Raw genomic sequence first — 15,509 nt, forward strand, 5'->3', positions numbered from 1 at the left:
ATATATATGTATATATATATATTTTCATAGGATATGTTACTTCTATTCAACTGCAATATCACTACTTTGTTGTAAGACGTATGCAACGGAATTTCGTTTTGTATGCACCATGTGCAGACAAGATGACAATAAAGTTTGTCTAAGTCTAAGTCATGTCAGGTCAGCTGTCTGGAGAGAGAGAGAAGTCAGGACCTGCGGGCGGAGCACCACCGTGCCACCGCCGCCATGACGGAACTCAAAAGCAAACTCCATGAGGAGAAGCAGAAAGAGTTAGCCATTACCAGGGAGACATTACTGCGGCAGCATGAAATGGAGCTGATGAGAGTGATCAAAATCAAAGATGGAGAGATCCAGCGACTGAATGCCTTGGTCCTCAGCCTGAGGGACGGCTCCATGGACAAGGTGATCCGCTCTATCCGTGTCTGACTATCCGCACGCCACGTCGGGCTTCGATGCGGCCGCTACCGTATTGTGTAGCTTGTCCCCAGTAAGCGTCGCGGCGCTCCGTTGCGGTCTCAACGGCCCGGTGTGGCGCAATGTCTGCTCAGGTGAGGAGGGGGGGCGCTTTGCTGGCGGAGGTGGAGGAGACGCGGCGGTGTCGGGAGACCGAGCGGTGTCGCCTCCACCAGGAGCGCGGAAGAAGCCCTGGCAGCGGCCCAGCAGGCCTGGCAGTCCCGAGCGGCCGAGCTCCGATCGGCTCATCACCAGCATCGGGAGGAGCTGAGCCGAACCAAGAGAGACTGCGAGAGGGAGATCCGCCGACTGGTAGGACTGATCAGATGCGCGGTGCGTGGCTATGTTCCCAATTTCGTTGTATACCTGCAGTGCAATGACACCTAAGGCATTCTATTCTATTCTATTTCACAAGAAGAAAATGTCCGGTTGCTCGCTTCGCTTTTGTCACAGCAAAGGTGTTCTAGTCGATTCCAGAAAAAAATTGGCCGGTTGCTCTCTTTGTTTTTGTCACAATTCTGGCAAATGAGTTTGCCCGCCTGCCTGAGCGCTCCCCGTTTGTACATCCAGACGGATGAGATCAAGCTGAAAGACAGAGCGGTTAGTGTTTTGGATGAAGCCCTGGGGCCGGCCACGTCCACCGCCTTCAGCTGCAGACTCAGGCTGCCGAGCAGCAGATCGCTGCCCTGAGGGATTCCCAAAGGGCGGGCCTAAACTACCCTGGAAGTGGGGTCAACGCCGCTACTAGCAATCCTCTTCATTGCGTAAGCCACCTCATCACACACTTGCAGTACGCATGACTTAGTTCGTTGCTGGAGGAAGGTAGCACAAAAACAGTTTTGAACTTTGAACGAGTGCTTGTGTGTGTGTGTTGCGGGGCGTTTTCAGTCTCAGGAGGATCGGGACACGCGACGGTTTCATCTGAAAATCGCTGAGCTCAGCGCAGTCATCAGGAAACTGGAGGATCGAAACGCCCTGCTTTCTGAAGAGCGCAATGAACTGGTAATTTATTGACGGCACGCTTGAAGGTTTGCGCTACGTTTGATGCGCGCCATCCAGCGAGGCACCCATTGCGCTTGCTTATTAGTTGAGCGGCGCGGCGAGTCGGTTGCCTGGTAGATGTCTTTTATTGGGAGCCAAAGCCACGATTCCGTTCAAACCGATGCAAAAGGAATGGATACGTTCTGGCCCGCGTGTTGTGCGTCTTTCACATCCCGCACTTCATGCTTGCAGCTAAAGCGACTGAGAGAAACAGAAAGCCAGTTTCTGCCACTCCTGTACAAAAACAAACGCCTGAGCAGGAAGAATGAAGAACTCTCGCTGGTGCTGTGTCGCCTTGAAAACAAAGTGCGCTTTGTCACCCAGGAGAACGAGGAGATGGCAAGCTTGGTAAGTCGACGCGGACAACGGCGGCGTGCCAACAGAGTCCACTGCATTTGTGTTCCACAGAGAAGGCCTAGTTCGCTCAATGACCTGGACCGCGGTTGCGGCCAGCAGGACGGTGAAATGGAGTTCCTTCAAGTTGTGGAGCAGCGGCACATCATCGACGACTTGTCCAAGGTCTTCAGGCAGGCGACTCGGTGCACGTACGGCAGCGCCGCGCTCGCTCGCTGTCGCCAGGAAACCTTTTCCGTCCAAAGCTTGGCCGGCGGCCGCCATCCAAAAAATTGGCCCCTTAAATTCCGACCTTTCAAGCAGGAGCATTGTGCGCACGCGTTTGAACACGCTTTAGACTTGTTTTGCCGTTTTCAGCAGCTCAAAGCTCCCGTTTTGTCAGCGCCTTTGCCACTCGCTGTGCGCTGAAAACGACGGACTTGCCCGGCTGCTCAGCCCGTCAACCATGAGCCGCGAGCGCGACGTCATTGTCCGTAGGCAGCTAGTGGCAAAATGCACCCTGTTAGAGTTGCGCTCGCTCCAACTTATTTTGCAAGAACCACACGGGAGACAAGTAAGTTCTTTTGGACACCTGCAGGTGGAGAGTCCATCCGTTGTACGAATGAAGTCTGACTCTCGGCTCCTGCACGAGCATTTTAATTAAGAGAAACAGGGTGGGTGTAAGAGTGGATTGAATAGAGGAAGCCCTTGACCTCTAGTCAAAACATAGCAAGGGGTGTTTTACGACTTTGTGTAGGAAGGGATAAGCGATAGGGATAAATAAGGGATAAATAATATTATTTATTACAGGTCGCAGTCAAAGTCAAAGCAACACAATGATACGATAAAGATAATCTGGAAAACCCTGACACACCCTGTAGTTGTCACTTTTGGAAAAGACGAGCGTCCCTCCAATCATCGCCGGTGACGTGTTTTTCAGGCTCTGGAGACAGGAGCTCATGTCAGAAATGTCATTGTGAGTCGCGTTTGTTTCTGCGCCGGAGCCGTTCGTTCCCTTTGCATCCAAAGAATCTCAAAGGCGGATTATTTGTGTCGACAGGAGAGAGATTTGCTGCTACGATACCGACGTCGAGAATCTCTGAGGAGGAACAAAGCGTGAGGTCCTGTAAGGTGAGTCTGTTTGTTTGCGGCTGCTTGGTGTTGCGCAAGATGAAATGGCCTTTTTCTCGCTATCGTTCCTCTCGTCGATTCATCGTGAGGTGTCGCTTCAGTTTGTTCAGAGAGATGTTTGCTTCCGCGCCCGCAGGTCATCGAAACATTTTACGGCTACGACGAAGACGTGTTGGTGGACTCGGACGGATCGTCCTTGTCTTTTCACACCGACAGAACCCCCGACACGGAACCCGAAGAGGTAGCCCGCCATTTCTGCCAGCGTATTGGCACCAAACATTCCTCTTCAGCCTGGAATCGGACTCGTCTTTGCGTCGCGGGTGCTTTGTCGCCGGTCTGACTGATTCTGGTACTATTGGTGTGTGCATGAAGAGGCGGAGCTTCGCTACCGCCAGCTGACGCAAGAATATCAAGCGCTGCAACGAGCCTACGCTCTGCTAGCCCAGACCAGCGAAAGGGGACTACGACGCCGAGAAGGAGATCAAGGTGGCGCCCCTTCCCGCAACCCCCGGCCGGGTCGCAGCCTCCCCGTTCTCACCCAGCCTCGGGTGTTCTCTGGTCTGAAAGGAGGAGGAGGAGCCTCCCTCCTCCTCCTTTCAGACCAGAGAAAAGCTGATGGTAGAAATGGGTCACTATCAAAGCAGAGTAGCAGATCTGGAGTCAGCGCTGAAGCAACAAGGACAGGTAAGCTCATCAATGAGCACACCTTTTTCTCAGACAAAATAGCTACATTCTTCAGTCACTCATCCGTCTGGCATTACTGGACCAACCCCCCCCCCCCCCCCCCCCCCCCGAACGTGGCTGGGAAAATGCGGAGAAAAGCAAATGTCATTTTCCAGTCAACCAAAGAATTTGTGGATGAAAATGACACAACATTCCAAAGCTGTCCACGCGTTTGTCTCTTCTAGAATGTCAAGTGGGTGGAGGAGAAGCAGCTGCTGCGTCAGAGCAATCAGCAGTTGGCCGAAAAGGTGACGGAAAGAAAGGCGCTGGGCGGAGTCGCTTGGCGTCACACCTGTCGGGAAGCCCCGCAGATGAGGTCTGACTGTCTTTTCAGGTCAGGCGGATGGAGGCGGAAGAAGCGCGTCTGAAAGAGCACATCCAGGATATCCGAGACCAAAACGAACTGCTTGAGTTCCGCATCCTGGAGCTGGAGGTGGGAAGACTCGCACAAGCGTGTTGAGGCCAGAGATGTGACGGACGGACGGACGGACGGACGGACGGATGCATGCCTCTGCCTTTCAGGAGAGGGAGTGGCGCTCCCCCGTCTTGAAGTTTCTGCAAGTCCGTTTCCCAGACGGCCTCAGCCCTTTGCAGATCTACTGCGAGGCCGAGGGCGTGAGCGTACGTAAGGCGTCCCTCGCAACCCTAACCTTAACCCGAGGTCCCAGAACACCTTACATTGCTCCTTGCGCCTTTCCCCCGGACATCGTCATCAGTGATCTGATGAAGAAGCTGGACATCCTGGGCTATAACGCCGTAAGTGTATGTCGAACTCCTTATGTTCGCAGTCCACGAGACTCGGCGGCTCAAATGTGACTTTTGGAAGGCTTTGCGCTGAAAGAAGCTTGTTGACGCTGTGCCTTTGGGCTCTTGCAGAATCTCACCAACGAGGAGCAGGTGGTCGTGATTCACGCCAGGACCCTTCTCACCCTAGCCGAGAAGGTAACGCGCACGTCCACGCACGCTCTCGCATTCTGCTTATGTGACAGCAGCCTTTCCTCAGTGGTTAGAATACATCAAAGTGACCAAGTCAGCACTTCAACAGAAGATGTTGGACATTGAAAGTGAGAAGGTAGACAGACACGCGACATCAGCCAAGGGGAACTCCGGCAATGTGCCCCAACAATTCTGACCTTGAGCTGTGCTAGGATATGTTCTGCAAGCAGAAGGGCTACCTGGATGAAGAGTTGGACTTCAGGAAGTGTTCCATGGACCAGGCTCATAAGGTAAGCCGCCCTCAAATCTCCCGCCGGACCACTGATGGACGAGGATTGCGGCCCAGAGGATCCTGGAGCTGGAGGCCATGTTGTACGAGGCGCTACCGCAGCGGGACTGCCCCGCCACGGACGGCGAAAAAGCCAGCCACGCTGGCGTGAATGACGTGCTGACGGCGGATCAGAGAGAAGAGCTTAGGAGCGCCGTGGACCAATGGAAGCGAGCCCTGATGTGCGAGTTGAGGGAGCGCGACGCTTGCATCCTCCAAGAGAGAATGGATCTGCTGCACAGCGCGCAACAGGTAAGGGCCCAAAGCCAGCCCGGCACTTACTTGCACGCTTACTGGCTTTTGAATGCCACTTTCCATTTGTCCGTCCTAGAGGAACAAAGAGCTGAAAGAATTCATCGAAGCTCAGAAGAGACAAATCAAACAATTGGAGGAGAAGTTTCTGTTTCTCTTTCTATTCTTCTCCTTGGCCTTCATTCTGTGGCCCTAACACCAGCTGGTGAGTGAGCTCCAGCGGCACCGCACTCGACACCTCCGATACACTGCCAGCCGGTCTCAGACGTTGGCAGACGCTCCGATGCCAACGTATACCCCCCGCCACGGTGACAGAGGCACCGCGTCACACCGGCGCTCATCCAATCAGAAGGCAGGAAAAGCAAATTCACATGCAGGGCACTTTTGAACCAGAAGAGAGCGCCACAAAAAACGGTTGTTGCCCCAAACGCGCACTAAAAAGGGTCAGAATAACAAGAGTCCCACTGGCCAGCCGGGGCCACCCGTCCAGCTGTTTCTTCAGGGGGGAAAAAAATTGGAGTCACCGGTGAGTACATTTTGCATTTAGCTCTGCTTTTCTGCTTCTGTCTTCAAGTGTGTGGCATCCTGCGATCAAAGAGTCAGCCAACCCCAAAGCGGTTGACCTCAACGTCCCACCACCATGCCTACCAGAGCAGGTGACGTGATGCTTTGGACATCCTTCCGTCTCAGATGCCCAAAAGTACTCTTTGCCACATCTGCGGCAATACGGTGTCTTTTCAAAGGTGCAAATAAATCCAGCGTGGGCGGAACACGCACGTCTTCGGTTTTTCCCGCTTTGTTTGTGTGACAGCTGTTGTGAAAATTTTATACAAATAAAGTTGTATAGTACAGGTTTGGCCAAGCCGCAACTCCCGAACCGCATGCGGCTCTTTTATGTTCATATCAACATTTGTGTGTGTGTGTTGGGGGGGGGGGGGGGGGGGGGGGGGGTTGTGCGTGTTGGCTTCACTTGAGTTCAATTTGGTATTTTGGTCAAAAGCGCATGTGGTGAAATTCCACAAAGTAGGATGGGCAAACACATTTCTTTAAACTATGAGTGTCAATTGGGCTCTCGAAATGGCAGGGAAAAGATGCACAGCAAAACGAAAATACGTAGATGAACACAGGACGTTTTAATCAGAGTGGGAAAGTTTCTATTTTTTGTTGAACGTGATGGCAAACCATTCTGCCTGATATGTCAGACCTCAGCGCATTTCAAAGATTCAAATCTTCAGCGCCATGCACTTCAGCTCACTCCATGCTAACATTGATCAGGCGTCGAACCCGCATCATCATGCTTAAGAGGTGGCCATGCTAACCAGTGCGCCATTATGTCAACGCATAATAACTAAGTCTACTGGTCAAAACAGCGGTTACTATATGACGTCGCTACGTCGTGGTCACGTGACGCAGACAAGACGTCAATGGACGTGGGCAGAGTTAACTTGTTTAAAAGGGAGTAGGCAGAAGAAATATTTAATTTATTTAAATCTATTTTGAGTGCACACCATTATGCCAATGCATAACAACTGTAAATCTACTAAACAAAACAGCGGTTGCTATATGACATCTGCCACGTCGTGGTCACGTGACATACGTGACGTCGATGGGCGTAACTTTCGCCGGAATTCAAATCCGCGGGGAGAGTTAACTTGTTTAAAAGAGAGTGGGCAGAAGAATTATTTAATTTATTTAAATCTATTTGGTGTGTGCGCCATTATGTCAATGCATAACAACTGTAAGTCTACTAAACAAAACAGCGGTTGCTATATGAGTCTGCCACGTCGTGGTCACGTGACGCGGACGTGACGTCGACGCCTACTTTACATCCCACCGATCACAGGACCCCCTCGGCTGCATAACCGTGCCCCCTTCCCAACCAATCGGATTTGCTATACGCGAAAACGACGCCAATGGAAAGAGCTTCCGCCCAAATTTAAATCCGTGGGCGTGGCTCGCAGCAGGAAGTAGGAAAATGGCGGCGATGTTGACAAAGACACAGCGGATGGTAACATACGACTAACAAGAGAAATAGTTTTATTTTCTGCTTGCAACTGGACCGTCCAGAGCGTACACGGTAAGTACAACTCATCGTTTTTAAAAAGAAGTACTTTTGTTGCCCTGAAAAGCGAGTGAGCGTGGCGTTTGTGGGGGACGTTGAATTTCGACGATTCTTTCTGGTCAACGGTTGTAAATGATTGTGTTGATTAAAAAAGAAAACTTGATGTAACTCTACTTTTAACTGCCGTTTCAGATAGATTTGGAATTGCATCACATCCAATTTTGCCTAGAGCGTACACGGTAAGTAACACTCGTTGTGTTTAAGGAGATTTACGTTTGTAATAGCAGAAGTGTAGCCGCGTTGCGTTGTACGTGTGAATGTTGGTCCGGGCGAAATGTTAATGTTTAATTTCATTCCTTTAGGTTCCACGGTGTTTGTTGGCTGCAAGTTTTCCACTGCAAGAAGAGGCTCATATCATTGACCAGGAGCGAGCTACAATGGTGAGTAGCCATAACATTTATGTTAAACACTTCCTATTTCATGTCTAACAGTACTTGATTTAACAAATAACCATAAATAAATACAGTGTGGGCACTGAAGTTAACATATGTGATTATACTGCCTAATCTGTCACCGAGTAGATTGTTGCAAAGTAATATAAGATCCAAAGTTGTAATTCAGAATAGTTTTCAAAAGAAGGCCATTAGAATTATATACAAGTCTGATTACCCTGAACAAGCTATTAATTAAATCACAAATTCTTCAATTCAAAGATTTGGTAGATTATCAGACAAATAATGTCTAACAGTAATTGATTTAACACATCACGATAAGTAGATTGAGTGTGGGCACTCTCAAGTTAACATATGTGATTATACTGCCTAATCTGTTACAGAGTATGTTGTTGCCAAGTAATGTAGAATAGATCCAAAGTAGTAATCCAGAATAGTTTTGAAGAGGCCATTAGAATGATAAACAAATCTGATTACCTTGAACATAATAACAAGCTAAGTGTTTAATATGTCCTATGAAGTCAAAATTGGGCACCATCATGTGGTGAAATTTGGAATTGCATCACATCCAATTTTGCCTGGGAACAAACAGATTACATAAATCTTAGTTTTGAATAAGCCACTCCTTCTCAAACAAGTAAACTCTGCCCATTTTGCGCAGTAGATGTTCTGTTAATATCTAGTATTTATACAAAGTCATAATTTAAATTGCTTTCAACCTTCATTCATCGGTTCAACCAACATTACTCGCTCTTATTACCAACTTGTATTGATTTAACTAAGCGTTTAATACTTCCTATCAGGTCTCAAATCGAGATTTGGCAAAATACAATTTCAGCAAATCCAATTTTGCCAGGGAACAAAAATAGATTAAATAAACTAAATAAGTCCTCTTCCCATTAAATAAATCAGAAAAGTCTGTCTTGTAACCAGTCCTCTTCAAACAAGTAAAGTCTGCCCATTTTGTGCCGTAGATTTTGTGTCTATGCCTAGTATTTAAACAAAATCATAATTTAAACGACTTCTTTCCTTCATTCACTTTGGAAATTTGGAATTGCAGCAAATCGAATTTTGGCAGGGAACAAAAATAGATCAATTAAACTAAATAAGTCTTCTTCCCATTAAATAAATTAAAAAAGTCTGTCTTGTAACCAGTCCTTTTCAAACAAGTAAAGTCTGCCCATTTTGTGCCGTCGATTTTGTGTTAATGCCTAGTATTTATACAAAATCATAATTTAAAGGACTTCATTCCTTCATTCACTTTGGAAATTTGGAATTGCAGCACATCAAATTTTGCCTGGGAAGAAAAGTAGATTAAATAAATTTAATAAGTCTTACTACTTCCCATTAAATAAATTAAATACGTCTTACTTGTTCCCACTCCTTTTCAAAACAGTAGTTTAAAACGAGGGCCCTTCACTCAATCTTTAACCTCAACCCCGCACGTTGTGTTGCATCTGTGAATGTTGGTTGTGGCCAAATGATAGTTTTCTTTCATTCGTTTAGGTTCCAAGAAAACTTGATGTAACTCTACTTTTAACTGCCGTTTCAGATAAGCGGGTATTACGTCGCAGTCAAATGCCGCGGATATGACGTAATTGCCCGAACCTCCGCCAAAATTCAAATCTGTTGGCGCGATGGCCGTGAGCCACTGAGCAGCGACGATTATCAACAGAAATATCTTTATTTTCTGCTTGCAACTGGACCGTCTAGAGCGTACACGGTAAGTAACACTCATTGTGTTTAAGGAGATTTACGTTTGTAATAGCAGAAGTGTAGCCGCGTTGCGTTGTACGTGTGAAAATTGGTCGAGGCGAAATGTTAATGTTTAATTTCATTCCTTTAGGTTCCACGGTGTTTGTTGGCTGCAAGTTTTCCACTGCAAGAAGAGGCTCGTATCATTGACCAGGAGCGAGCTACAATGGTGAGTAGCCATAACATTTATGTTAAACACTTCCTATTTCATGTCTAACAGTACTTGATTTAACAAATAACCATAAATAAATACAGTGTGGGCACTGAAGTTAACATATGTGATTATACTGCCTAATCTGTCACGGAGTAGATTGTTGCAAAGTAATATAAGATCCAAAGTTGTAATTCAGAATAGTTTTCAAAAGAAGGCCATTAGAATTATATACAAGTCTGATTACCCTGAACAAGCTATTAATTAAATCACAAATTCTTCAATTCAAAGATTTGGTAGATTATCAGACAAATAATGTCTAACAGGGTTAGGGTTAGGGTTAGGGTTAGGTATTTTGAGTTTTACTCGCTAAACCTTCCCCAAAGGGTCCGCCGACCCTGTCGGTTAGATAGAAGGCAACGGAAGGCACGGGCCTACGCATGTCTCACCAGTAAACCTCGCCGTACCAGGTCACATAAAATCTGGATTGGGTACGAAGGACGGCGAAGTGAGACTGCACTCCTGCCAGAACCTCCCCCGAGTAGCTGAGGCGCCACCCAGGTCTTCGGCCAGCAAGATGGAAATACAGTGAAAAGCGAAGGTCACATAAAATCTGGATTGGGTACGAAGGACGGCGAAGTGAGACTGCACTCCTGCCAGAACCTCCCCCGAGTAGCTGAGGCGCCACCCAGGTCTTCGGCCAGCAAGATGGAAATACAGTGAAAAGCGACAGAAAAGTACTGACCTATGAGACTACCCTTGTCTTAAATTGTGTCTATTAACTCTTAGTTGTGTTTGAACTAATATATTTTTTTTATTATATATTGTTTTAAAACCAACCGTTTTGTTTACAAAGAGTCCCATTAAGTCGTCCTTGTTGTGGGTAATTTGAACGTCATAATTTTGTAGACACGTCATCAGTAGTGGACCTTGGGGTCACAGAGTGTTTCGGCCATTATCACCAGACACCCTCGCCCAAGGGAGGCCCCGCCGGGGTTGATCGAGCCCCGGTGTGTGTCTACCAGGTCAATTAAAATTACAGTTATTTGTCAAGTCAACTGTCCAGCTTTAACGCAGACAGAAAAGATCAATAGGTCAGTCTTTGCCTCTTTTAATTTATTGATTCATTGAATTTAAACCATCATTACGTATGTTTGTATTTAACTCGATGTTATATTATTTCATTTAAGTTTCTGGCCAAGTTTATCAGCATAATTGGAGGTCTGCCTGTAGTCCTGCTGTGATGTAAAACCCTTTAAACCATTTTATCCACGTAATTAATATTATTTTATCAAAGGGACTGTGTTTGTATCATCCGTTTATCTGACATTTATCAACCGGAAAAGTCTTACCTTAGGAGATTGTCATTCCCAGCGCCACTTTCTTGGTTCACGGTGTCCCTGTCAAATTCCCATGAGCCTTTGCGAAGTGTCCCGGCGGCTCGTCAACCAATCCCGTCCCTAAACCTATCTAACAACGTAATAAGCACTAAATAAAGGTAGACAAAACACATTTGTGCCGTGTAATTGTGTTAACTGTTCCCCTGCAACCTCAAATTTAATTCGCAACAACCTATTTGGAAATAAATCGATTAACGCAAATCGCGGCTATATAGCATTAGCAAGTCGGAAAACTCATACCACAAAGTGTTAAAAAGCGAATAAACTTCCATTAAGGTCATTGGTATTATTCAAATGTATTAACCGGTCCCATTTATCCGTAAATTCAATTGCTAACATTAATAAGATCGCATATTTAGGACGAAATCGCTCTTCCTCCTTCTTTTTCTCTTTTCTTTTTTGGCGTACCGGCGCCAACGTCGTGAGCATTAGCAACCCGGAAGTACCCACAAGGGTTAGGGTTAGGGTTAGGGTTAGGGTTAGGGTTAGGGTTAGGGTTAGGGTTAGGGTTAGGGTTAGGGTTAGGGTTAGGGTTAGGGTTAGGGTTAGGGTTAGGGTTAGGGTTAGGGTTAGGGTTAGGGGTTAGGGTTAGGGGTTAGGGTTAGGGTTAGGGTTAGGGTTAGGGTTAGGGTTAGGGTTAGGGTTAGGGTTAGGGTTAGGGTTAGGGTTAGGGTTAGGGTTAGGGTTAGGGTTAGGGTTAGGATTAGGTAAAGAGTTCCTCCCCCGAAGGAGAGGAACAAAGGCACGGTCCTACCATCCTGGCCCGCACCCCACAACCAGCTCCAGAGCATCCTGCCCGTTGCGGCCGCACCCGCCATGCTGGCCAGGACCAATTAGGGCTTAATAAAGATCGTTTGTGACCTTGAACACGTGTTTGTGCTTATTGTAAGTTTGTTTCTTGATTGCACTTTACCTATCCGGTCGCCTTTGTTATATAATTAATAAGTGAGTCTCGATTTGGCATGTAAGATTGACAGCTGCGCTTGCGTTCAACTAAATATTCGTACCTCGCACCTAATTCATCGACTCCCCTATCTGGGTGGAGCGAGAGCATCTTGCTCTGTGCGGCATCCATGCGCTCTCCTATTTGGGTAGAGCGTGGGTAAATTACTATTTGTTTCCAATTGGTTTTGTACCGGCGTCATTTTGCGCTAAATTTTGTTCATCTGTGTGGCCATCGACAACGTTTCGGCACCTTTTGTGCCTTCTTCAGGTCTGGCACACAGGAATTGCATCTAAATTTAGTTTAGTTTCATCACATGGGGAGCTGCTTCCCCTTCCACGGCCGCATCGAGACTGAGAGCTCCTGCTCCGAATGGTGCTTATATACACTCCTCCAAGTGGGCGGAGCCAGCGATTTGCGCTTGTTTCTTTAACATGGTAACTTGTTTTCTTGCAGGCACCGATTGGGCGTGGATTTGTGATCTCCGGAATAGGTAAGTATATTTTTTTGTTTTGGGTAAGTATTATGGTTTTAATTAAGGTAAGTATTTTACTTTTAACTGCTTTTTTTGCTTTTTTTGTCCCAAATAATGCTTATTTGCAATTGTTTACATTCAATTTGATAGTATTATGGTTTTAATTAAGGTAAGTATTTTACTTTTAACTGCTTTTTTTGCTTTTTTTTGTCCCAAATAATGCTTATTTGCAATTGTTTACATTCAATTTGATAGGTATGCACATTTTTTTTGTTTTGGGTGAGTATTGTGGTTTTATTTGAGGTAAGTATTTACTTTTAACTGCATTTTGGTCTCAAATAGTGCTTATTTGCCATTATTTTTTGTTCAAATTTGTGTTTACGTTCAGATTTTGACTTGTTTATTTTCAAATTTAACTTGCAGGTTGACGTTTTTGTCTTGTCGGTAAATGGGGTATTTTTTTGTTTTGGGTAAGTATTATGGTTTTAATTAAGGTAAGTATTTTACTTTTAACTGCTTTTTTTGCTTTTTTTTGTCCCAAATAATGCTTATTTGCAATTGTTTACATTCAATTTGATAGGTATGCACATTTTTTGTTTTTGTTTTGGGTGAGTATTGTGGTTTTATTTGAGGTAAGTATTTACTTTTAACTGCCTTTTGGTCTCAAATAGTGCTTATTTGCCATTATTGTTCAAATTTGTGTTTACGTTCAGATTTTGACTTGTTTATTTTCAAATTTAACTTGCAGGTTGACGTTTTTGTCTTGTCGGGAAATGGGGTCAGGTTAGGGTTAGGGTTAGGGTTAGGGTTAAGGTTAGGGTTAGGGTTAGGGTTAGGATTAGGGTTAGGGTCGGGGGTTAGGTTAGGATGGGGGATAGGTTAGGATTAGGGCTGGGATAAGACCAGTTTAGGGGACAGCACACAGACGTAACAGGAGCTCGATGGAAACCGGAAACGTGGGGGGGGCGCACTGGAGGTGGCACAGGCGAGTTAGGATTAGGTAAAGAGTTCCTCCCCCGAAGGAGAGGAACAAAGGCACGGTCCTACCATCCTGGCCCGCACCCCACAACCAGCTCCAGAGCATCCTGCCCGTTGCGGCCGCACCCGCCATGCTGGCCAGGACCAATTAGGGCTTAATAAAGATCGTTTGTGACCTTGAACACGTGTTTGTGCTTATTGTAAGTTTGTTTCTTGATTGCACTTTACCTATCCGGTCGCCTTTGTTATATAATTAATAAGTGAGTCTCGATTTGGCATGTAAGATTGACAGCTGCGCTTGCGTTCAACTAAATATTCGTACCTCGCACCTAATTCATCGACTCCCCTATCTGGGTGGAGCGAGAGCATCTTGCTCTGTGCGGCATCCATGCGCTCTCCTATTTGGGTAGAGCGTGGGTAAATTACTATTTGTTTCCAATTGGTTTTGTACCGGCGTCATTTTGCGCTAAATTTTGTTCATCTGTGTGGCCATCGACAACGTTTCGGCACCTTTTGTGCCTTCTTCAGGTCTGGCACACAGGAATTGCATCTAAATTTAGTTTAGTTTCATCACATGGGGAGCTGCTTCCCCTTCCACGGCCGCATCGAGACTGAGAGCTCCTGCTCCGAATGGTGCTTATATACACTCCTCCAAGTGGGCGGAGCCAGCGATTTGCGCTTGTTTCTTTAACATGGTAACTTGTTTTCTTGCAGGCACCGATTGGGCGTGGATTTGTGATCTCCGGAATAGGTAAGTATATTTTTTTGTTTTGGGTAAGTATTATGGTTTTAATTAAGGTAAGTATTTTACTTTTAACTGCTTTTTTTGCTTTTTTTGTCCCAAATAATGCTTATTTGCAATTGTTTACATTCAATTTGATAGTATTATGGTTTTAATTAAGGTAAGTATTTTACTTTTAACTGCTTTTTTTGCTTTTTTTTGTCCCAAATAATGCTTATTTGCAATTGTTTACATTCAATTTGATAGGTATGCACATTTTTTTTGTTTTGGGTGAGTATTGTGGTTTTATTTGAGGTAAGTATTTACTTTTAACTGCATTTTGGTCTCAAATAGTGCTTATTTGCCATTATTTTTTGTTCAAATTTGTGTTTACGTTCAGATTTTGACTTGTTTATTTTCAAATTTAACTTGCAGGTTGACGTTTTTGTCTTGTCGGTAAATGGGGTATTTTTTTGTTTTGGGTAAGTATTATGGTTTTAATTAAGGTAAGTATTTTACTTTTAACTGCTTTTTTTGCTTTTTTTTGTCCCAAATAATGCTTATTTGCAATTGTTTACATTCAATTTGATAGGTATGCACATTTTTTGTTTTTGTTTTGGGTGAGTATTGTGGTTTTATTTGAGGTAAGTATTTACTTTTAACTGCCTTTTGGTCTCAAATAGTGCTTATTTGCCATTATTGTTCAAATTTGTGTTTACGTTCAGATTTTGACTTGTTTATTTTCAAATTTAACTTGCAGGTTGACGTTTTTGTCTTGTCGGGAAATGGGGTCAGGTTAGGGTTAGGGTTAGGGTTAGGGTTAAGGTTAGGGTTAGGGTTAGGGTTAGGATTAGGGTTAGGGTCGGGGGTTAGGTTAGGATGGGGGATAGGTTAGGATTAGGGCTGGGATAAGACCAGTTTAGGGGACAGCACACAGACGTAACAGGAGCTCGATGGAAACCGGAAACGTGGGGGGGGCGCACTGGAGGTGGCACAGGCGAGTTAGGATTAGGTAAAGAGTTCCTCCCCCGAAGGAGAGGAACAAAGGCACGGTCCTACCATCCTGGCCCGCACCCCACAACCAGCTCCAGAGCATCCTGCCCGTTGCGGCCGCACCCGCCATGCTGGCCAGGACCAATTAGGGCTTAATAAAGATCGTTTGTGACCTTGAACACGTGTTTGTGCTTATTGTAAGTTTGTTTCTTGATTGCACTTTACCTATCCGGTCGCCTTTGTTATATAATTAATAAGTGAGTCTCGATTTGGCATGTAAGATTGACAGCTGCGCTTGCGTTCAACTAAATATTCGTACCTCGCACCTAATTCATCGACTCCCCTATCTGGGTGGAGCGAGAGCATCTTGCTCTGTGCGGCA

The 15,509-nt window shown here is 45.7% G+C and overlaps 2 long non-coding RNA genes across 3 annotated transcripts; both read left to right on the forward strand.

Annotated features, from left to right (window-relative positions):
- Positions 1 to 1,794: 1,794 nt before the first annotated feature.
- LOC148378193 (uncharacterized) lies at positions 1,795 to 3,454 on the forward strand. Its single transcript, XR_015856116.1, has 4 exons — positions 1,795 to 2,803; positions 2,888 to 2,958; positions 3,095 to 3,199; positions 3,331 to 3,454. It is a non-coding gene; the product is annotated as an uncharacterized LOC148378193 (long non-coding RNA).
- A 3,275-nt stretch (positions 3,455 to 6,729) lies between these two features.
- Positions 6,730 to 9,640, forward strand: LOC148378194 (uncharacterized). Of its 2 annotated transcripts, none has more exons than XR_015856120.1 (5): positions 6,730 to 7,274; positions 7,452 to 7,498; positions 7,622 to 7,699; positions 9,264 to 9,434; positions 9,558 to 9,640. It is a non-coding gene; the product is annotated as an uncharacterized LOC148378194 (long non-coding RNA). The 2 variants fall into 2 exon arrangements; XR_015856121.1 differs by having other exon boundaries at positions 7,456 to 7,498.
- The last annotated feature ends 5,869 nt before the right edge of the window (positions 9,641 to 15,509 follow it).

The sequence above is a fragment of the Syngnathus floridae genome, unplaced genomic scaffold (genome assembly GCF_059516105.1).
Source record: "Syngnathus floridae isolate MCC-2025c unplaced genomic scaffold, RoL_Sflo_1.0 HiC_scaffold_59, whole genome shotgun sequence".
NCBI classification, from domain to species: Eukaryota; Metazoa; Chordata; class Actinopteri; order Syngnathiformes; family Syngnathidae; genus Syngnathus; species Syngnathus floridae.